This window comes from Pongo abelii, chromosome 3 (assembly GCF_028885655.2).
Source record: "Pongo abelii isolate AG06213 chromosome 3, NHGRI_mPonAbe1-v2.0_pri, whole genome shotgun sequence".
Taxonomy (NCBI): Eukaryota; Metazoa; Chordata; class Mammalia; order Primates; family Hominidae; genus Pongo; species Pongo abelii.
In genome coordinates, this window is record NC_071988.2 from 88,851,515 (window position 1) to 88,874,247 (window position 22,733).

The following is a 22,733-nucleotide window of genomic DNA, read 5'->3' on the forward strand; positions in this document are numbered from 1 at the left end:
TAGGCCAGGCCCTGTGGCTCACGCCTGTAATCCCAGCATTTTGGGAGGCGGAGGCGGAAGTGGAAGCGAGTGGATCTCTTGAGATCAGGAGTTCCGGACTAGTTTGGGCAACATGGTGAAACCCTGTCTCTACAAAAATACAAAAAATTAGCTGGGCATGGTGGCACGCACTTGTAGTCTCTGCTACTTGCCGGGCTGAGGCGGGAGGATCGCTCAGCTGCAGCCTCGACCTCCTGGGGCAATCCATTTCAGCCTTCCAAAGTGCTGAGATTACAGGAATGAGCCATCGTGCCTGGCTTTACACTATATTTTAATACTTTTTTTGAAAATGGAAACTTTTACAGGCAATTCACTTCCTTCAAACTAATGATAAGGAAGTGATGCTGTTCTGTTCTGTTTTGTTTTTTGTTTTTGTGGGTTTTTTTTTTTTTTTCTTTTTTGAGATGGGGTCTTGCCCAAGTTGGAGTGAGGTGGTGCAAACAAGGCTCACTGCAGCCTTGACCTTCGTGCTCAAGGAATCCTTCCCCGTCAGCCTCCCCGGTAGCTAGGACTACAGGTGCATGCTACCACGCTTGGCTAATTCTTTTTTTGAAATGGAGTCTCACTCTGTCTCCCAGGCTGGAGTGCAGTGGTGCAATCTCGGCTCACTGCAGGCTGGTCTCAACCTCTGACTCGGATGGTCCACCCACTTCTGCATCCCAAAGTGCTGGGATTACAAGTGTGACCCACTGCGCCTGGCGATATTGCTCATTTTAGATACTAGAACTTTTTAATTTATTTTTTTTTTTTTTTCTGAGATGGAGTCTTACTTTGTCTCCAGGCTGGAGTGCAGTGGTGTAATCTCGGCTCACTGCAACCTCCGCCTCCTGAGTTCAAGCGATTCTCCTGCCTCAGCCTGCCAGAGTTGCTGGGACTACAGGTGCGCACCACCACACCCAGGAGTTCAAGGCTGCAGTGAGCCATGATCGTGCCACTGCACTCCAGCCTGGGCAACACAGCGAGACCCTGACTCCACAAATAAATAAATCAACATCATATGATCTGTACCAGGGTATAGGCAGGTGCTATGATCTCCACTTTTCATCCTCAACTCTAAGTTGAGTCATACATCAACCTCTAGTAAAAAGTGGCATGCTCTCAGTCAAAGGGGTAAGCCCAAACCACGTGGAGAGAATCTTATCTCTTTTGAGAGCTAATATAAAAAGAATTCCTCCTAGGCGTAAAAATATTGTGACATCAGTTACTTAGGCTAAACATGCCTATTATGCTAAGTGAGTTATTAACAATAAATACTTTTAACTTTGTGCCATGTTAATTATCATAATCTGATTTATAATTTGTTTTAACCTTAGGTTAAACAATAACCTAAGTAATAAAATAAACAATATCTTAAAACTTGAAATATATGCTTATTTGTTAAAATAAAAAACAGTTTAATTTGTTTGAGACATTTAATTTGTTTGGCATGATTATTTCTTTTCTCATAAAATATATATTAGTGCTTAAGAATTTTAAGAGGTATAGTCTTTCCTTTTATAATGGTGGTTGTTTTTAAAATGAATCTGTTATTTCTGTTACATGAATACAGATACTCCTTGACTTACGATGGAGTTACATCGCAATAAACCCATCGTAAGTTGAAAATACTGTAAGTCAAAAATGCACTTAATACACCTACCTTACAAACATCACACCTTTGCATAGCCTATCGTAAACATCCTCAGAACACTTACATTAATATTTGGGCAAAATTATCTATCACAAAGCCTATTTTATAATAAAGTGCTGAATATCTCATGCAATTTATTAAATAGTGAACTGAAAGTAAACAACAGAATGATTGTATGGGTACTCTTAAGTATGTTTTTAAATGTGGATCACTGCATGCAGATGACATTCATACTATTGTAAAGTCAAAAAAAAGTAAATTGTACCATCATAACTGAGGAAGTCTGCAGTTTATAATAATGTAAGGATTTTGGAAAACTTGCAAATATGTTAAAATTAATGTGTACTAATCTCTTGCACATTTGTATATTAATTAAATGCTTCACCTATAGTTTTTTTCACAGAATTCATTTCATTTAAAATTTTAAGCTCAACTTTGAAAATTATAAACTGTGGGTTGAAATATTATAAATAATACTTTTTGCTTATTTTCTTTAAAAATATAAACCTATATCAAATATATACATGATATATGTGTGTTTTTATGTATAGACACTCTGAATGCAACACATATTTTTATTTTACACTACATCTTTTCTTTTATTCCACAAATCTTGTATTAATACTAGATATCAGTCGAATTCCCAAGATACTTTTTTATGTGCCTGCAAATAAGAATTATCCTACCTGATCTTTTCAAAGTAACTTTACCAATGAAATAAATTTGACTTTGTTTAAACATTTCCAATCTTGAGAGCTTCAGAAATCTCATGACAGAAGGTGTCCATCCATTTAGTATTTGGCAAGTTACAATTTCCGAGTTTCTTGTTTCCCTTCTGAGACACATCAGGCAAATGAGCTTTTTACTTGGAATTAAACAGATTGTTTTGTATGTTGTGCTTCTATCATGTTAATAAAAAGTTTCATTAGTCTGTCCCTAGTGACTAAATGTGGTAATTAATAGCAACAGTATTGGGTGGGTGACTGTGTGAGTGTGCATGTAGTATATATTTGTGGTCTTTAAAGCTATTTGTTTCAATAAAGATGACAGCATCCAAGATCCCCAAAGTTTCCATTCTGAAAGTATTTTAACAATACAGTTTCTAAAACAACCTGCTAACTTTTCTGTTAATGCACCTGTTGTTCTCTGACATGAGAAATGCTGCACTCACATAAATTGAACTGAAAATGTTTAAGTTCTTCCTTAAAGTGAGAAATTAGCTTCCCCTCAAAATCATCAGCATAATAAAAATATTGTATCATGAGATGAAAGTAATTCAGCAACTAATATTCTCTAAAGAGCTAGGCCAAGATGTATTTGACACATAATGTGCTAGACATTTTGAAGAAAGTAATACAGTTCTTGACTTAACCAGAGTATAGCTAGGCACCTTCAGTGCTCAACTTCACTGAAATATCACCCATCTATTAAGAAACTTGACGCATAGTGGGCAAAGTTTAATATGTTTCAGATATGGAAGGGAATCTAAAGTAGTGAGGGGACAAGTGCAAGTTATAAGACACAGAATGAATATTGTTTTGTGTCACTAAGTGAAAAGCCAAATGTACACTATGACATTTATGACATAAGCCAAAAAGAAGAAAACATTTGCAGTCCTGAACATCAATATTTTCTTCAACTATGTGAGCCAATGAAAGAGAAACTCTGAAGAAAGATTTATACAAAATTCACAGCTTAAAAGGGGCCAATGGTAATAGTAATCTTTTAAATAACTCTATAAAACATAACAATTCAGGTGAAAGACGGGCCATGGACATAGACCACATATTCTGTCTCTGTCACCAAATGAGTTAGTTTTCTACCGCAATATAGTTATCTTAGGTTATATATACACAATGATTTAGCAAAGAAGGGAGTGGCCATTAAGGGAACAAATCTATAACTAGGAAGAAATTTTCCCTGATAAAAGGTCCTGACAGTAGCTTTAAAAATACAAAACTGATGACTGCTATCACTCTGCTAACTTTCCATTATTACAGCTGTTTTGATAGATACGTAACTATCTTCAGCTATGAAGCATAAATTTTATGTCAAGCAAGGTAATGTCTGTTAGTGACAACCTAGCCATATTTCAAAAACTGTTGCTGCAGTGCAGGCAATGAAATGTTTAACTCTAGTAACTCTTTTAAGTGATATGGTCAAGGCAACTCAGTGGAGTATGTCCAAGGGGCTTGCAACTTTCATAGCAACCATCACTTGATGGCATGTTACCTCCTCATTCATGAGAAGCTGTGGACAGAGACAGAAAAATCAAGGACACTGGAGCAAAGTAAACCTGTGTTCTCCAGACTGCTTAATAGGGGTGGTAGCCCAGCGTTTTAGTTTTGTTTTGTTTTGTTTTCAGGTTTGGCATTAATTACAGAGATAAAGAGAGGAAAACGATTACAGATACACTAGGATTCTTCATTTTAGCAGTTGTGTTTTCTGAATACAATAGGCAACGAGCCATATGTTTAAATACCGTAACCTAATGACCCCTTTGCACACTCAAACCCCTTACAGGACGGGGAGCGTGCAGACTGGCAGGTACATGAGCTTAGACGAGTGCTTTGGGGCTCCAGCCCCATGGTAGCATTTAGAGGTGAGTGCCTGTGACTCCCAAAGCCCACATGGGTGTGGCCTGTCTTACCGTGTGCTCTTTTAGCTTTGACATCCACATACGGCTTAAGTGTTCACCAGCTCAGTGCCCTCTTGGCACCCAGGTCTTTGTCCAATATCCAGGAAGAATCATGTCACACATGAACATGAAGATTGTGAATGCAGGGGTTTTACTGAGTGGTGGAGGTGGTGCTCAGCAGGATGGATGGGGAGCTGGAAGGGGGTGGAGTAGGGAAGATGATCTTCCCTAGGAATTTGGCTGTCTGGTGGCCAATCTCCTCTCTGACCACCGACAGCCAAACTCCTCTCAGCATTCAGACGCTCTTTCTCTTCTTTCTGCTGCGCCGCTCTGCTGTTCTCCGGCTCTTCTGTTTGTCTCCTTCTCATCTGCTTCTAGAGCCTGGGGTCTGGGGTTTATATGAGTATAGGATGGGGGTCATGACAGGCCAAAAGGTAACTTTTGGGAACAAAAACAGGAATGTCTGTTCTCATTTAGGGCCACAGGTTTCCAGGATTGAAGGCGGGGCCTTTGCCAGGGAACTACCCTCTTCAACCCAATATTTCCCTGTCTCCTGTCCATATCAATTGCTGGGAGAATTAATTTGAATTTAATAGCTTTTCTGAAGCCTGTGAGTCCTTCTAGTGAGTCAGTGAGCCTTCATGTTGTATTGAGAATCCCTGACACCCTATGCAATTTTAATTGTTTTCTTCTACACAATTGAAAATTTTAATTACTTTTAAAGGAATGGGGTTTTACATTTATTCATTCATTAATAAATTATTATTGAGTGCCTTCTATGTATCAGTCTTATTTTAGGTTGTAGAAATACCACAAAGTATGAAATAAAATTTCTATCTTTAATATCCATTTAAAACACAGAATAAAAAAGGAAACAAATTAAAATAATATTCTAATATAATTTGCATTTTACCAAATAAATAGACTTTGTGTGAAGAATTTATATTAAAGCTATTGGAGAGAACTGATCCCCCTTAAGGAATTTCTTTTTTGTATAGCAGATTATCTGAAGGTGTAATATCAGGGCTTTCTTCCCTGCTAGGAGTTTGATTTCAATTAATGCAAGTATCAGATGTAAAGAAGGGCAATAGCAAGTGATAAAGACTTACACTCAAGTGCTACTCTATTATACTTGGGGATGAATATTTCATGGTCAATTCTGGAAGGGGTTAAGTATAGAAATTGAACAGTGGTAAGTGGCTGCCTCAGGAGAAAAGGTAGCAGTAATTACCTCTGAAGGGAAGAAGATTCAATAAACAAGGATGTTGGAGAGCTTTGGAAATAAGCTTTACATATCACAAACTATCTATTAGTGGAATGTGCCTAGTAAAAAAGAATAAAAAATGTAATTTCCACAGGATTCTCTATGCAGAAACAAAACACAAAAAGGGGAAAAAAATGGCCTTTTCTTCCCACCCACTCAGGGTAATTTCTTAAGTCTTTTATGATCTGATAAGAAATGGAAAAGAAATTCAATTTGTAGTTAGAAAAGAAACTAAAAATTAATCACCTAAAGAAAAAAGTTTACAAATTTTTCATAGGTATAATTTTTTAAAGGTTCCATTGTGCTTCATTTAGAAAACTTAAATATTATTTAACAATTTGTCATTTTGGTGAAAGAACTATTTTATTTCTTTTATAGACCCATTGATTTTGTCCTCTAAATTACTGCAACTAAATGGTTTTCTTCTCAACAAATCATGATTTTTTCTTCCTTTTGTTCAAAGTTGTGAGGGCTTTTCTTTGCTATTTACATCTGTGAATTCCATTCATTTGAACAAACTGTAAAAATGTAAATGAAAATAAAGGAGTAGGTGTGGAGAATTATAAGTTTGTAGTAGAGTGGGATTTCTCAGCCTCAAATCTGTTCATACTTATTGAAATTTATTTAAAGTTCAACACTTTGGAAAAAATCAAAATTAACAAAAACATTCTTAACACCTACAAATTTCTATTTACCTCTTAATTTTACTTTCAAAAACATTTTAATCCATATATTTTATTAGAATGTATTCAATAAAGAGAAATATTTTTCTATGGTACATATTCCCAGGTCTTCTTATTTCCTATAACTAAATAAAATGAGAATGGAAAATAGTCAGTGAAGATTGAACTTCTCTTCCACTAAAAGAAGATATCAAAATATTTTATTAGAAATCACAAACTGGTGAGTTCACTGTTCCTATTTTAAGTATGAAAACTAAAAACAGGTACACAAAATAATTTATAATCTTTAATTTTCTAAATTAACTATATTCATTTATTTCTTTGTATATTTTATGTTATTACTCACATGCATATAAACATGTTTAAGCAAAAATTTATGTAAAATATCATTGCTACCGGCTGAATTGTTCCTGTCTTGTCCCCCTCCTCAAAAACATTTCTATGTTGAACCTCCCGGTATCTCAGAATGTGACTGTATGTGGAGACAGGTGTGGGGTTGAGATAGGTAAGTAAGCAGGAAGGAGGAAGGGGCCCCAGGTTGGGACAAACAATTGTTCTGAGAGACAGCTAATCACAATCCATTGGCACAACATTCTGTTCCCAAATACCTGGTTCCCCACATAGTCTCTTCAGCACCACCTTATAAAACTTCCCTCCAGCCCCTGCCACTTTCCAGGCAGCCCCTTCTCTGCCATACTGCCCATTGCTTTTTTGCAATGTACTTTTCCTCTAATAAATCTGCCTTTCTTCCCCAACAACTGTGTTGCTAGGTTCCTTTACCAACAGCAATGCTGGCCGTGGCCATTGCACCCATGACAATAGGGTAGTTGCAGAAGTGGTTAAGTTAAAATAAGGCCCTTAGGGTGGGACCTAATCCAATATAACTGGTGTCCTTATAAGAAAAGGAAACTTGGACACACAAAGAGACACCAGAAATGTGCACACACTGAATACCATGTGAATATATAGCAAGAAGGTAGCCATCTGCTAACCAAAGACAGTGGCCTCAGGAGAAACCAGACAAATCAATCCTTTGGTCTTGGACTTTCAGTCTCCAGAACTTTGAGAAATAAATTTCTAGTGTTTTTTGTTGTTTTAGCCAAGCAATCTGTGGCATTTTCTTATGACCATCCTGGCTAACTAATACAATTATTAAACAATTAAACTTTCTATAAAAATTATGCTCAATGTTCTATTATGATGATTAAAGAATACTCTATCAAAGAGTGTTATATTTAATGTAAAAAAATAAGACATATACAAATATAAAGAACAAAAGTAAAATAAGGTACTCTCTTACTCCAAAGATCCAAGAATCTATTGTAAATTTCAATATGACAGTGGAAGCCCCAGTGTATTTGGTTCCTAAAGAAAGAGAGATTTGGGGCACTTTGGAACATTTCATAACTGTGGGCCAAATAGGAATGTGACTAGACCATGTGAAAAATAACAATAAAGAAATCATCATATTTTAGAATCTTAGAACAGAGCTAAAGTAGTATACAAATGAAAACAGAGCATAAAATACATGTTCTACAAGAATATAAGCCTTGTATAAGAAAAATAGATTAATGGAATGTCTGATTCCAGTAAACACTCAAAAAAGAAACAGTGACATAAACTATAGGAAAGAAAATGAAAGAGGTAGTAGAATATACGGATGAATAAGATTATAGTAAAATAGCAAAACTATAAAAAGTTTTATTTTTAGAGGAAATGATTAACATGTGTAAACTGACAATTAATATGCATTGGAGGGGAAAAATTAAGAAGGTATAACTTGCTCCAGAAGAGAAAGATCACCTAAAAAGGACTGAGTGAAATTAAAAAAAAAAAATGAAAAACAAATTGCTGAAGAGGCTCATGAAACATGTTCACCGTGCATCAATTACCAACTTGTCTGAGTCCAGTGACACTGGACACCCCCCAACTCACAGAAGGAAATAGAACCAGTTTACTGGAACACAGGTCAGTAGTGCACATACAAACTAAATCACCAAGAAAAAAATATGAGAACAATTCAGAAACATTGCAAGAGGCATGAGGAGCATGCTGAATAAATCTGATTCATGTGTATTTGCAATTTAAGAGGAGAGCACAGGGACTACGGAGCAGAAGCAATGTTTGAAAAGATAATGAATAAAAATGTTCTAAAACTCTATTAAAGTCAGCAACTCACATACTGAAGAATTCTGCAAACTTCAAGCAGGGTAAATAAACAGAAAAACACATTTAGGCCCAATGTGGTAAGAATGCGTAAAATAAGTACAAAGAAAAACATCTAAAAGCCTGAGATAAAAGGCAGATTACAATGAAAAGATAAACAATCAAATGAACCATGACTTTATTACAAGAAATTATGATTTCAATGCCACTCAGTCATATATCACCAGGAACACACCTGTAGTTGAACAAATTGGGTTTATTCTTTTCAGTGAGCAAGGACACACATCATGGGAAGTCAGCTGGCTTTTCAGTAGTGAGTATTAGGGAGGACTTTGATGGGATGATTTTGGAGACCATCCAAGGAAGCAGGCACTCACTATGCATTGGGTGCTCTTAGGAAGTAAGGACCATTCTATGACTGGTTATTTCAGTAAATCTTACCTAGGAAGAGGAGCCCCTAGAATGAAAATAGAGCTTCAATTTGCAAAGAAGAGCAGTCATATTAGCCAGGAGAGGATTGTGTTTGGTATTTTGTGGGTTGCACAGTGACTTTGGTTTTGCCCACTCTCAGACACAAAATTATAAAGTGAGCTCTTGTGTCTCACCTTCCCATGGCTGCAGAGTGGGCTTTGCTGGTGGTGGTGTGGGGTGAGAGTGTGTGCATCTAACAGGCAGACAGCATATCCTAGTTGTTTCCTTGTCAGGCCAGCCTTAAATGACACTGAGTCTAACAGTAAGTGCAGACCAGTTCCAGATGCCACCACTGCTTTTGAAAATTATAAAATAATTGAGTGTCACCTTCAAAGTGTGAAGAAACAAAAACTGGAAATCCAGTATTCCAAACTAATGAAAGTATCTTTCAAAATTAAAGAAGGCTGAAGACATTCTCAGACAGACAAAAAACTTTGGGAGCACTGTCTTCATTGGGTCTGCCCTGAAATTACTAAAAAGAACATCTGTCAGGCAGAAGAAAAATGATTCAAAATTATGAATCAAGGATAAAGAAAGAATTAAATGTAATATAAAAGATAAAGCTACAGATACATCTAAATAAATACTGACTATATTAAAATAAGAATACTAATGTCTGGTGGAGTGTTTGTGTGTGTACATATATACTTATGTATATGTGTGTGTATATATATACTTATGTATATATGTATACATGTGTATATTCATGTGTTTATATATACATCTATATATGTGTATATATACATATACTTAACATAATATCTAGTGTGGCAAAAGTGAAAGTAACACAATTAAAATATTCCAAGAGTCTTTTATTTTTTGGAAGGAAGAAAAAGTCCTAATTTGTTTTAGACTAAGGTAAGTTAGGATAAACTTTATGATGTCTACTAAAATAATAAAGAAATAGCAATAGTCTAATTATCACATTAATAAAATTGCAAAAGAAATGATAAATAGCTGATAAGGAGGAATAAATTCAAGAGATATATTATTCAACATGGGGACTATAGTTAATAACAATATAAAAATGAAAGTAATAGATTAATCAAAAAGAGACAAGAAAGTAGAAAAAAAGTAACATAGAAAAGTGGCCTCAGTAGAAAAAGAATAGTAAGTTGGTATTAATCATGATATTAAAAACAAATGTATCACATGCTGAAATTAAAAGGCAAAGATTTACATATATACACATATACATAAATCATTTCTGTTCGACTTTCAAAATAAGGATGTTGTAAGTAAAAAGTATATAAAAAGGTATTTATGATTAGTAACCTAAGGAAATGGGTGCCTTTATACTAAAGCAAACTAATGTCTTCTTGAAACCAAGAAGCACAGCTAGAGTTAAGGTAGGACATTTCACAATAATGAATCAATTCATTGTGGAAATATTACAATTTTATACTGCTATGTACATAACATAGCTTCGTAGCCTTAAAATCTTAAAGAAATTCAAAGTAGCTAACACAAAATAGTAAGAAAAGCAGACTAAAGAAGTCAGTAAGGAAATAGAAAATTGGAATGTCATTAAGAAATGTAAGACAATAATGTCAAAAGTGAACATATGACTCCAGCACTCACGCTTGTCAACTGCACAAGGAGCACTTAGCAAACTTTTATGCTGAACAGCAGGCTATAAAGCAAAAACTTCAGTAATGTTGAGGAACTGAAATCATAATGGGTAGGTTTTCTTACCATTGTAGAATTAATCCAGAAATTAAGTACAAAACAATAACTTTTAAAATTCGAAAATGTTTAGTAATTAGCAATGCATTTAAACATAAAACATGTATCATAAAGGAGTGATTAAGTTAGGACATATATTCCACTGAGTACACGCACACAAAATATAGATACTTAAGGATGTGAAAGTCACCAAACACATCCAAAAGAGAAATATTTATAGACATTCATGCATCTATGATCAAAGAAAAGCTGAAAATCAGTGATTCAAGCATTTTGTTCAAAGAAGAGAGATGTAATCTTAAAGAGAATAGCAGATAGATAATGAAATATAAAATATAATATGGATAATTAAATCAAAGGTGGGTCTTTTGAAAAGACTAATACATACTCTTCAAAATGCTGACAGTGTGGGCTAATAAAATGAAAAACAAATGCACAACACTCCCTCCCCTAAAGTAGTCTAGAGGCATAATTTGTCAGTACCAATAATAGAAACAGAGATATCCTTTAAAATTTATGGTCATCAAAAGAACAATAAGAGAATGGGATAAACACATGTATGCTAAAAATAAGTGAAATGAGGCCAGGTACATGGTTCACACCTATAATCTCAACATTTTGGGAGGCCCAGGTGGGTGGAGCACTTGAGGCCAGGAGTTCGAGACCAGTCTGGCCAACATGGTGAAACCCTGACTCTACTAAAAATACAAAAATTAGCAATGCACGGTGGTGCACAACTGTAGTCTCAGCTACTAGGGAGGCTGAGGCAGGAGAATCGCTTGAACCCGGGAGGCAGAGGTTGCAGTGAGCCAAGATTGCCCCACTGCATTCCAGCCTGGGTGACAGAGTGAGACTCTATCACAAATAATAATAATAATAATAATAGTAATAATAAAATGAAATTAATCCTCATATAAAAATGAACGCAGTGACAGAAATGACAAAATGCTGCATCTTGATCAAGCTGGGATTATTCTCGAAATGCAAGAAGGATTTAGCATTCATATATCAACCAATATAATATGCCATATTCACAAAAGATAAGTAAACAATAGAATAGAAGCTAAGACAAATAGAAAACTTCTGTCGTATTTTCAATAAAGGCAGAAACAATCCATTTCATAAAATTCATAATATTATCATAACATTTCTTATCCACCTAAAGATTGAAGAAACTTCCTATTTAAGAGCTTCAGTTTTGTTTTTTTGTTTTTTTGACGGAGTCTCGCTTTGTCGCCCAGGCTGGAGTGCAGTGGCATGATCTCGGCTCACTTCAACCTCTGCTTCCCGGGTTCACGTCATTCTCCTGCCTCGGCCTCCTGTGTAGCTGGGACTATAGGCACCCGCCACCACACCCGGCTAATTTTTTGTATTTTTTAGTAGAGACGGGGTTTCACCCTGTTAGCCAGGATGGTCTGGATCTCCTGACATCGTGATCCGCCCACCTCGGCCTCCCAAAGTGCTGGGATTACAGGCGTGAGCCACCGCACCCTGCCAGAGCTTCAGTTTTTGTTAGAGCCAAGGTGGGGTGGGGGGAAGAGGCAAAAAAAAAAAAAAAAATCCTACGGTAAATATCAGATTAAATTAAAACAAATTAAAAACTTTCCTTGCAAGATCAGAAATAACACATTGCTGTCCACTGTTACTACTTTTATTCTCCTATGTAATATTGTAGTGAAGCCTCAGCTAGTTTAATCAAGCAAATAAATAAATGATAAATAAATATCAAATAGAAATATATAAATAGTATTACTTGATAGTTACATAAATATAAAATAGGGTATTAAAAATCTACAAATAGGCTATTAGAATTTCTAAAGAAATTTAGCAAACTTACTGGATGCAAGTAAATATTTTTAAAAACTGTTTCTAAACACCGTACCAACAACAGTTTAAGAAAAAAATATGGCTATTACTTCCAGTAACATCAAAAACATCCCATTCCTAGGAATAAGTTGAATGAAAGAGCTACAAAATCTCTATGCCAAAAATAACAAAAATAAGGGAGTAAAATTAAAGAACCAAATCAATGTAAAGACTATGTTCATTATTGAAAGACTCCGTATTCCAAAGGACAGAATTTTACCCACGTTGTTCTTCAGATTCCATGAAATCCCAATCAACATTTCAACACGTTGTGTGTGTGTGTGTGTGTGCGTGTGTGTGTAAATTAAGAAGATGATTTGTATGGAAATACAGTGCTCAGAATAGCTAAGAAAATCTAAAAGAAAGAATAGAATAAAGAACTTTCACTTCCAGACCTTAATACTTATTAGAAAGATCAGTAAAGTGACTGTGTGATACTAGTGTAAGCATAAACATTTAAGCCACCAAAATTGAATGACAAGCCCCCAAACAGAACCACACATGGACAGAGTCTTGATTTGTAATTAAGGTAGCACAACAAGACACTTAGGAAAGATTAGACTTTCCAATAAACCTTGCTGAGTAAACTAGTTAGCCATATCAGGAAAACAAAGCAAAAGAGAACAAGACATAAAGTTTGCCTAACTGTACACCCCCAAACACTTTAATTACAGATATCATTGTAGAAGATAAAAATTTATAAATATTTTGGAATATAATATAGAAAAATATGTTTATGCCTTTGCCAAGACTAAACACCAGGAGCAATAAAAATAAAGAAGAATAAAACACAAAGAGCAATAAAAATAAATAAAAATTAAAAAAAATAAAGAGAGCAATAAAAATAAAGAAAAAGATTGGTAAATTTAGCCTTTAAAATTTAAAACAACTTTTCATAAAAAAACTATCTACAAAAAGAACAGAATATATTTATAGTACCATACCTAGCAAAGGACTTGTTTCTAGAATATAAAAAACCCTTTAAATAATCAAGAAATAGAAATGTGGTAGAGCAAATGGAGAGACATTGGAAAAAGGACTTCAGCTAAAACGCTTTGTAGACTAACAAAGACATATGAAAAGCTGCACCACCTGGTCATCAGGAAAATGCAAAATAAAACAACAGTGAAGTACGAACACATACATCAGTGCAGGTAATACATTCTTTTTTCAAAGACCAAAAACACCAATTTTAAGTGAGGACCTGAAGTAAGCAGAGTTCTTATACACTGCTGAGGGGAGTATCCATTTGGAGGATTTTTGATGTTATTGAGTGAATTGAACATGCATATCCCCAGCCATCCCTTACCAGCTTTATTGGACCCATTGATTTCCCTGGGATGACTCACCTGTGCTTGCACACAGTGGCTGTGCCCCAGGAACCACACATGGTCCTTCCTCTTGTTTCTCTACTCTTAATAAGTAACTCTTGCTTGCTTTCAAATACTCTTCTAATATTCTTACATAAAATGTTTTAAGACAGGTTGGAAACATTTGTCATAAATTCTCAATACTGGCAGGGGGTGGTGGCTCAAGCTTATAATTCAAACACTTTGGGAGGCTCAACCAAAAGGATCATTTGAGACCAGCCTGTGCAACATAGCCAGACCCTGTCTCCACAAAAATAAACAAACAAATACACAATCAACGTCTTATGTTAAATACAATAAATCAGAAAACAGACCTTATTTTCATGTTGGAGATTTATCAGAAAAACTGTTCTAGCTAAGATAGTGAGGCAGCATGCCTATTACTTAAGAGAAGAAGCATCATAGTGAAGTTCCTTGGAGACCAAATCCTCATTCTACTATGTTCTGAGCCAGTGAACCTGGGCAAATTATTTAATCTATCGGTGGGAACTCATGGCTACATTCTACACAGCCTGCAGCAAACTGAGAACTGTGTGTGATCCTGTGGCATGAACACATAGGTGTGTTCATATTGTGGAATACATAGAGCTGCATTTTTATAATTTCTGTATTTTTCTGAAATAAAGGTTTATTTTAATATTAAAAATTATGTTTTCAACTTAAGGATTTCATGGATTTTCATAAAGTTTACTGCACTAAACTCCAGTGCTGAGCATCGCTCAGTGCTTCAGTTCAGGTGTGAAAATCTAGGAAGGAGAACCTGACCTGATTGGTTGCTCAGAATTTGGGGCAATTACATTTGCAGTTCCAATTTCCCACTGGGTGGGGGAGGGCTAATATAATTGGCGGTACTAACAGAATCTTCTAACGGGTGCATGGTAGATCAGCCCCCTAAGTTATCTGTGATGGTAATAATGTTGCCAAGAATCAATACTAGGCATGGAAAATGAATGAAAATCAAGAGGTGTCTCCAACCCTAAATGTTCATCAACAGGCAGTGTTTAAATTAATTATTTTATGTCTACTCTATGTTGTATTAAAAAAAGATATATATGGCAAATAGTGACAAAGAATCACACCAGATTCAGGGGAAGATGAAATGTAAATTTTATGGAAGTATTCATAGGCAGAAACATCAGTGTAGTCCACAGCTCTCTGATGTCTCAGTTTCCTTGAAAGTGACATACCAGATACCACTGTGGAAATTGCTCCAAGGGAAGGATCCAACCTTCCTACCGCTATGTAAATCTATAGGCAAGCTGAGAAGAGCCCATGGCACATCCCTTGAGTAGTTCATTGTATAACAAAGGAACATCTCTCGACAGAGATATGGGCTTGTTAATCTAGAGTTCAGGTACCAGCTAGAGGTCTCCGGTTCTTCTGCTCTGATAATTCTGCAGATCTATCAAATTAGACAAAAGGAGAAAAAATTAGCCTCTGGGGACATCCAGGTTTGTCTCTCCTCTGACTGTCCTCTGTCCCTTGAGGACTTATTGGATACAAGATCCTACATTCCAGTAAATGTCAGGTTGTAACAATTTCTACAACACGGTCTGTAAGTGGATAAATCAATATGTTTTCTTGCAGCTGGGTCCAGTACACTAAGAAACTTTCGTACCAACATTGCTACAAGTTCCCTTTATGTGCAACAGTCTAATGGCACTCAACTACCTGTAATCTCTCTTTTTCAACTTTTTTCCTCACCCATGGATATATATTTTATACATCTTTATGTAATCATAAATTCTCCTTTATCTTTCCCATATTTAACTTCATTTTAATATTGAAGTAATGCTATATTTATGAATGTTTTATATGTTGTATAATATCACGATCTCATGCTATCCTAAAACGTGAAACGTTTTTGCCTTTTCTCAAATAGTTTGAGCTTTGGCTCAAAAATATTGTCATTATTTTTAAACTGTTTTCTAGTTTTTTGGTAGTTTAAAAATATTTTTATGATCAATTACATAGCTTTTAATTGAAATATTGATGGAATTGAAATATAAATCCTTTATTTTTCAAAATGTTGTATGGTGTAAAACATCATGGGGTCATAGAAACAATGAACAAATGTGACATTTAAAATATTTTATTTCATGTTTACCATAGCACAATATAACAATAATAACCAAAATAACAACAATAATAATATATAATATTTTTATTGATATTTACTCTTTTGGGCATTATTGTAAGGGTTTTAGTTCAACCTATCATTTAAACTTCAAAAGACCTACCTGAACATATTATTATAATCATTTAACAGGTAGGTGAACCAATAACTGAAACACAGAGATTAAACAATTTGCCCAAGTTCACTTAATTGGAACATATTAGAAAGAGGGTGTTACCCCAACTAGCCTTTCTCCAACACCTCTTCTCTTAACTAACATTGCCCAAAAGACAACCATGTTCTCTGAATAGTAGAAAAGAGAGCTTTATTGGTGACATCAGTTTGCACACTGGGAAGTGAAAGCCTCCATCATGGGTTAAAGGTGCTCTCTATTTTTTTTTTATTTCCAACTTTTATTTTAAGTTCAGGGGTACATGTGCAGGATGTGGAGGTTTGTTACATAGGTAAATGTGTGCCATTGTGGTTTACTGAGTAGATCATCCCATCACCTAGGTATTAAGCCCAGCATCCACTAGCTATTCTTCCTAATACCCTCCCTCCTTCCACCCTCAACACTCCAACAGGTCCCAGTATGTGTTATTCCCCCGAATGTGTCCGTATGTTCTCATAATTCAGTTCCCGTTTACAAATGAGAACATGTGGTGTTTAGTTTTCTGTTCCTATGTGAGTTTTCTGGGTGGTCTCTCTTCAAAACAGGTTGGTTTCATGCCTCACAGAACCTGTATCACACAGTAGAGTCATACATATTCAGCAGGTTTGAAGGTAAAAGCTATAGATATTTATGAGGTGAGCCAAGCACACATGGAATGGATGAACATATATGTAACATATATCCCATGTTCACTTTGGGGCAGGTTTTAGTATTAAAATATGGTGGACTTTGGCTATTTAAACCAAAAGGTGAACTGGAGCACACAAAGACAGTTTGTGCACAGCCTCTGTAAGCTGCTGGAATGGGCTTAAGACCTGCAATTGCTTATCAGGAAAGAATGTCTGTAAGGCTGGTCATCTCTCCAGTCAGAGTTGTAGTGGTCCAGGTTGTAAGTCAGAATTGGGAGGGGTCTAATAAATTGCATGACAGCTCGTATTATTAGGGTGTTTAGCAAGAGAGTGTTTTTGTCTTGTAGCTGTAGGAACTTGGAGAGTTGCCATGCCAGCAAACACCTGAGCCCTCAAATTGTAGAGAACTTTTGTTTCTTTAACTTCAGAGTCCACCTTGGTTGATAAAAGGGCATCTGTTTTTGTCTTTCAGATCACACTAATATGCAACCTACCTTCATAAATATCTTAGCTACCATGATGTTTCTGCTAAAGAGGAATAGACAAGACTTGTTGAAGTAGGAAAAGAAGAGGAATGAGGAGAAGGGAATGTGTAGTTCCCAGGGTAGTCACCATAGTAGTGTCAAGAAGGAACATCATATCAAATCAGTAGATCCAATCAAATCAAAGCTTAGTTGGGGGATGAGTCCAAGAAGACGTCTACTGACTGTCATCTTTCTCTCTTTCAAAAATGTTCTTTAATCTGGTCCAATTTTCATGTCAACTGAAAAAAGAAAGGATAAGCAGAAAACACTTTTTTTCTAAAAATGAAAACAATAACCAAATGGAACATTATATGTTGGCAGAAATGGGGTAAATAGAGTTAAAAAAAAACAAACATGAACACACACACACAGAGACACACACACACACACAAACTGAGAATTGAGATGCTTGACTGCCAGAAGGGAAATAACATCCTAGGAGACAAACAGGCAGAACATCAGACATGGGGAAGTGGAAAGAAGCCTGTGGGCAGAGAAGAGAGCCTGTGTTCCTTTGTAGAAGAGAGAGAATAAGAAGACAGAAAAATTAGACATTACCTGATGTGAATTAAAAAAGCAAGGAACGGTACGTTAGGCGCGGTGGCTCATGCCTGTAATCCTAGCACTTTGGGAGGTCGAGGCTGGTTGATCACGAGGTCAAGGGATCAAGACCATCCTGTCTAAAATGGTGAAACCCTGTCTCTATTAAACATACAAAAATTAGCTGGGTGTGGTGGCGGGTGCCTGTAGTCCCAGCTATTCAGGAGGCTGAGGCAGGAGAATCGCTTGAACTCGGGAGGCGGAGGTTGCAGTGAGCCAAGATCGCACCACTGTACTCCAGCCTGGCAACAAAATGAGACTCCATCTCAAAAAAAGAAAAAAACAAAACAAAAAAGAGAGAGAGAAAAAAAAAGGAAAGGAAAGCTAAGGGAAAAGTGATGTAACTGGAATTCTAAAAGATGCAAAAGTGAAGGGAATATATTCAAAAATCCAAATGAAAGCATAATTAGGTATAGTAAATGAATTCATAAGTAATTTGCACAGTAAATTTGAAATAATTTTACCAGCAAATTTAACTATAGACTGACCTATATAAGGTGATAAAACACATGCTAGGTAATAAACAAAGGTAAATTATAGATAGGCAACTTCAATAGGATATGTGAATGGCATGATTCAATAAGAGCTTAATTTTCAAACAGTAAGCTTAATTTTTTAATTATGAGAAATGTACATAACATAAAATTTACCATTTTAACCATTTCAAGTGTTCAGTTTAGTGGCATTAAATGCATTCACAGTGTTGCACAATCATCACCACCATCCTTCTCCATAAATCTTTTCATCTTGTAAATATTAAGTTTTATAAGCTACCAAGTTTAATTTTTTAAAAATGTGTGCAGTATGCAAACCTCTATCATTTGAGGATTGCAACTAAAATCCCCAAACCTTAATTAACTAGACCAAATACATTTATTTATATAATTTTTTTTATTTACTCTCCATGTAAGTAAAGCTGACTTAATTCTCTTCAAATAGCTTTTTTTTAGAAAGAGAAGAGAAGTCATTATTACTCTTATTTTAAAATAATAATGAAAAATTTGAAGAACTATGGTAAAATTGGTGCTGGGTTACCTCAATCCCTATCTGAAAAAATATTTTCATATGTCTCTGCTGATTATCAAGTTATTCAAAATAATTAAAATATAGCAGCTGTCAGTGAAGTTGCTACACATTTGGCCCCATCAATTTCTCCAAGAACTTTAAAGGCAATGTCATGGACTTTTAATCAAATAGTATGGATGACATATTAATCTTTTCTGTACATAGAGCTTTTCTGATTACTAGAAGACCTCATTCTTTTCAGATCCTAACCTCGGTGAAGCTCAATTTAATCTAGAATTGCTTAAATATATCTTTACATTTTGGACTGGATTTATCTGATGTTATCACTTAGTGCTGTTTGTTAACACCAAAATCAGTAAATTCATCTCAAGGACAAGAATTTTGTTGATATTTTAATGAATATAGGAATATTTGACTTGGAAATTTTTAATTTTGAAGGGGTGTGAATGCTGTTTACATTCAAATGTGACATTTAAAATATTTTATTTCATATTCACCCATATTGTAATTTGTGGATGCTTTCCAGAACTTCTGCCATAGCACAATATAAAAATAATAACCAAGAATAACAATGATAATAAAAAATAATATTTTAATTGATATTTACATTTTTGGGCTTTATTGTAAAGGTTTTAGTTCAACCTCTGATTTAAATTTCAAAAACCTACCTGAACATATTATTATAATATTTAACAGGTAAGTGAACTAATAACTGAAACACAGAGATTAAACAATTTGCTCAAGGTCACTTCTCATTGGAACATATTAGAAACAGGGTGTGACCCCAAGACACATTACAACATTATGGAAGATGGTTTAACATAAGCAGCAAACATTATTATTATCCCATATTGTGACTTTCATGTTAGAATTACCATACATCCAAATCCTAGGAATTTGAGTCTCTGTTTTATTTTTTGAATTAGAGCCTTTGTTTTATTGTTGAATTTATAACAACTGGTCTTAGCTTAACATGTTTACTTATTGAAATTACTTTAATAAAATTTACAGCACTTGGGAAGTGAAGCACTGTGTGAAATTACCATTTACCTTAAATTTAAGTATAAAAATACAATCATGTTAATAATTTGTATTTTGCAGTAAGTGTGATATGCCAATATCAAAATTAGTACATTGTGTCAAAAAGAAAATGTGTTCACTACCAGCTTAACAGCCTATAGGAAGGGAGAAGAAAACATTTTTACATAAGATGCTATGTAAAGCCATTTTCCACTGTCTGAATCATAAATCACAGGACTAACCCAAAATAAAGAAATAGATTTGATTAGCATTAAGGGATCACTACATCAAGTTATTAAAATTTTGCAAAGTGCCGGGTTGTATATGGATTAATTTTAGCTATTCTAAGACTTATGAGTTATGCTTGAAAAATTAAATCTAAAAATGTATTTTAAAAAGTATGTAGGATATTTTCAGGGTTACATGGTATTAACCACTAGTGTAAATTAGAAAAATGAGATATTGGCCTTCTTACTAGTTATACATAACCCTATAAAAAATCATCAAAATATGCACAGATATATTAAATAAATGTACTGTTATAAATACTATAATCCTAAGTAATGAGAGATTAATAAATACTATAATCCTAAGTAATTACAGATTTTCAAATTTATATATTTTAGACTTATTATTAAAGTATAATACACATGTAGGAAAGTGCACATGTACATGTAATAAATAAATATGTAGTCCTTCAAAATTACAAAATTTCCATGGCTAATGATAAAAGCTTATTTAAAATATTATGATATAATCTATGTATATATTCATTCTCTATTAACGTAGAAGATATACATTGTTTTGTTCATGAAAAATTTATGTAAATAAAAATATAAAGTAAAAACATTATAGTTAATAATGTGTTAAACTTAAAAAATAGTAATTTTTAAATGTCTTGATAATAATTACTTTTATAAGTAAACTATATACACATAGATTTCAGTTCTCTTCCACATAGCCTTCAAGTGGACCTCATTGTGTAGTGTGGACCCATATGAGGGACCATGATATGTGTATGTGTGATTAGCAAGATTCTTTTCAGTTTATTGTCTTTTTGAAGTTTGTTGTATTGCGTATCACATCTGTCAAGACATCTGTATCCTCCAGGTGATATTCTGAATTTATAGTTCTGTAGTTACAGAATTTCTTTTTTATTTTAAAGGCATTATGATCATTAATACTCCTGTAAGGAAATATTCTACTTGTTGTTTTTCAAAAGAACATATGTTCTCATACATATTTTCATAAACAACTTACTTTGTTAAACTTCAGTTTTTGTTTTACTGAGAAAATTATTATTTGAAATTCTTACCATCATGCTGGAAAATCTTTTGTACAATACAGCAGTTGAAGTGACAACTTCATATTCACAAGTGTTTGTAATTCCTATAAAATAAGGAGGAATAATCCATGTTTGATTAATGTTGTAATATAAAGCTACCTATAAGAAACAATATAAAGGACACTTTGATATTTGCCAAAATTATACTGCTTAAATTTCTTTTAAACACCCTAAGCTTGTCATTTTAAAATAATTAAGAAAACATTGAAAGTTTATTTTGCCATTATTTATTTCTTCCTCATTTGTATATTAATTATAAGAAATTACAACATCTTAATTAAAATATTACGTATCCACTAAGTACTAACTCTTCATGTAGAGTATACTGGCACATAATTCATTTTCTCATGTTTGCAATTAGATATTTTCCATTATATAATTTTTTTAAAAAAATGCATAACCAAAACAAAATATTCTGTATAATAATTATATCTGATGAAGTCAGCTTATAATTGTCTTTAACAATAATATATTTGGATTTGACACATAATGTTTAGTTTTTATAGTTAAACATTAGTATTTTAAAGTTTAAGATAAATTAATATTTTAATTTTCCCTGTTATTTTCCTTGAATAATAACATCCATTACCTTAGATGTTATCAACTATTACCATCAACCAGTGCTTCTGCAGTATAACAGTATTATAGCAGTTTCAATTCAAAGTAAAGCTAATGTTCTGTCAATCAAAGGAGATGCTGTAAAAACCTAACATTTGTTTATACTCATCACAGAAAATATAATATAAATCAGTAAAGTTTAATATGTTATTACATTCTTATCCTTTAACACAAGTAATCTATGCATTATGTACACTGAACCTTCCAATTAACTCTCATATTTGATTTATCACAGAGCTCAATAGTTTAACTCTTTTGCTTATAACTCATTGCAAGTAAATGTCTTTTGACATTAACAGAGACCACGGTTTGTGTATAAGAAATGAACACACATAGTCTATTTTTGTTTTGTTTAAATCCTTTTCCTCATACTGTCATTCTTTATTTTGTCAACTTTTTTATTACACTGGTAGCTACTATCTTTTGAATATATTTCACACATCTTAATTTGTAAGGGGTAGCAATCCTCATTAATTACATTAAATAGTTAAATAATAAAACAGATATTTGTTAAATACTGCTATATACTGGGGACTGTATTAGATTACTTATTCTCCCATTAAATTAATTACTATTTTTTTTAAATCTGGGAAGTTTTGACTGTAATTGAGAGTTGAGATTCACATGGGTTTACCATGTCTTCCTTTGCACCATGATGATCATTGGAGAGTAATAGTGATATTAGAACAAAGAAAATCTAAGCGAAGTGATATGATACAAAAACATGTCATGTAATTTTGAAGGGGATGGATTCTATGCATTATATTATATAGTGAGCTGAAGTACATAACTTTTAAACTAAGATAATGGAATGCCTTGGACAATGACCCTAAACATCGGCTGAGTGAGAAAAAGTGGCCTACACTGTAG

General features: G+C 34.2%; 1 long non-coding RNA gene across 1 annotated transcript; it reads right to left on the reverse strand.

Moving 5' to 3' along the window:
- Positions 1 to 16,321: 16,321 nt before the first annotated feature.
- LOC129058801 (uncharacterized) lies at positions 16,322 to 21,419 on the reverse strand. Its single transcript, XR_008524202.2, has 2 exons — positions 21,216 to 21,419; positions 16,322 to 17,493 (listed from the first exon to the last, which is right to left on the reverse strand). It is a non-coding gene; the product is annotated as an uncharacterized LOC129058801 (long non-coding RNA).
- Positions 21,420 to 22,733: the final 1,314 nt, after the last annotated feature.